This window comes from Gekko japonicus, unplaced genomic scaffold (genome assembly GCF_001447785.1).
Source record: "Gekko japonicus isolate JY-2015 unplaced genomic scaffold, Gekko_japonicus_V1.1 scaffold63, whole genome shotgun sequence".
Lineage (NCBI taxonomy): Eukaryota > Metazoa > Chordata > Lepidosauria > Squamata > Gekkonidae > Gekko > Gekko japonicus.
The window spans coordinates 1,475,354-1,477,606 of NW_015168654.1; the positions used below are offsets into that span (position 1 = coordinate 1,475,354).

Below are 2,253 nucleotides of genomic sequence, written 5' to 3' on the forward strand. Positions count from 1 at the left end.
TTCATTCGATGGTTGTGAGACCGACATGGGTTGGGGGTCTGCAGTGGGGAGGAATTGGATGAAACATCCCTTTTCTTCCTCTTCCATCAGGACAGCTCCACTGATGGAGGAGAGAGAAGGGGATGATTTGTGCCCTTCCCCTTCTCACTGCAGCCCCCTCACCCACGTGGACCCTTAACCCATGCAGGTCCCACGACTGTGGGAATAAACTTTTCCAGGGACCAAAAAGACTGCTACTGCTGTGGAAAGGGGAATTTAGAAAGGTCCACGATCTTTGTGCCTTCAGTTTGTATGATCCAGGTTGACTGACTTGTTCTAACTGGAAAAATATGGGGATTTCTCTCAGCTCTGACACAATTGGCTCCAGGAGCTATCTTGATGGATGGGAGTGTGAGTGGCTGTTTGAAGCCTGAGACTTGCTTTGGGGCATTTTTCTCTTCCTGTTGCTGCCCTGTTATATCCTCTGGCTGCTGTCAAGTCGCTGTCTTGAGTGGGTGGATGACGACTGAGAATCTTAGAGGTGGAAGAAACCTTTGTCGGCAGTGTCCCTTACCTCAGATGAGAGGTGTAAACACAGCAGCGAAAAGTAGAATTCTGCCATCGCTGGAGGAAGCCACTTCATTCATTGCTGTAGTGAGTCCTTTGCTGCTGTGCAGCCTCCATCTCCTTTCTATTGGTTAAACACCTTGCTCTGTAACCTCTCATCTGTGAGCAGGAATCACAGCTATTTCGCATCCAACCCACCCTCCTTTCAGGTATTTGGAAAGCTGTTTAATCAACTTGATGGCTGCTCTGTCCTTCTGGGGATCCAGTTGTGCCCTGAAGTTGGGAAAGGAGCTCTGTGTGCATCCCTTTGTGCTCCCTCAAAGAAGATGAGAGACACTGTCAGAACACTGTGGCACATCTCTCTGGTCATGTGGTGCAGTTGTGGTGGGGGTTGCAGAAGGCCTTCTGTTTGTTCCCGAATCCCTTTCCCTCCAAACTCCGTGCCTTTCCTCTCCCTATCCTTAGGTGATGTACCAAATGATTTGCAAAACCGGGTCCTGGCAGCAGAATTTTTCTTTTTCAAAATATATTGCAAGTATATTGAGGCTTGCACTGAGTGAAGGACTGGGGATGTTTGCTTCCCCCCCCCCCCACGTGCCTGTGCATTCACTGTAAGAGACACTCAGGAAAGCAAGGAACAGACATCATCGTGGCTATCCCTGTTAAAGTCCAGGACTTCAAGTTTTATGAGAGGGGGAAGTGCCAACTGCTTGGGCATAGATTTTAGGCTACAATGTCTTACTATGTGTGTCATTGCTTACCCCCCCCCCCCCCCCACACAAACACAAAATAGAAATCATGTATTAAGTAAAGTATTGCAAATTATTGCCTGTGGCTGCCAGCAGGTCAGCTGCAGATTTGGAAACCACAGGTCTGTAAGCTGAGTCGGCTGGAAATGTCAGCATTATAACTCCAACCGGATCAGATTTGTATTTACAAAAACCACAGCTAGGCTTATGCCAAAGCAGTGAATGTGTGTGGGCTGGGCTCATTTTGATCCACCAGTCTCCTTCAGAGGCATTAAAGTACAGGTAAGAAATTAAAGTAGGTCTGAACAGATTCAGTCTGTCATGGCTGCCACTTTGCTCTCTGGCAGTCCTGATCAGGGCTGTAGCCGGCTTGATTAAAAATAGCTTTAGGGAGGTGGTTGTGGCACATGCGTGCACCCCTTCCTCTCTCTGTGGACAGCTGTGCAGTGCCTGGCAAAAGAGAAGCTGTAACTAGGTATATATTGAGGGGGTGAGCTGGCTGTAACCCACCCAATAGAGGCAATGGCTGCAGTACAGAGAGACAAAGAAACTTCTCTGGCATAGGATCCCAGCTTGCTGATCTCCCATTCCTGCTGTTTCCAGTAGCTCGGAGGCTAACCTCTCGCCTGGGAAATGGGCAGCAATAGTTCAGTGCTCCCTCTCCGAGGCCATCAAGTTTGCACCCTCTTCAAGCATAGTTTCAGCTGACTCAGGAATGAGAAAATGAGTATCCGAGTGGAGGCCTGGATGTACTGTGCTAAATGCTGGGCTGCTTCTGGAAGGGAGAACAGATCAGTAATGCAAGACCCCCAAGCAAGGCTGTTAACAACAGGATGTTTTGGAGGACATTAATATATAGGCTCACCATAAATCAGAGGCAACTTGATGGCACTTTATGAACACACAAATATACCCCTCCTTTTCACTTAAGGCCAGTCTGCATGGGATAGAGCAGGTA

The 2,253-nt window shown here is 48.4% G+C and overlaps 1 protein-coding gene across 1 annotated transcript in view; it reads left to right on the forward strand.

Moving 5' to 3' along the window:
• The window catches only part of DPYSL5 (dihydropyrimidinase like 5), a 42,602-nt gene that overhangs the window by 748 nt on the left and 39,601 nt on the right, over nucleotides 1-2,253 (forward strand). The window lies entirely within an intron of this gene.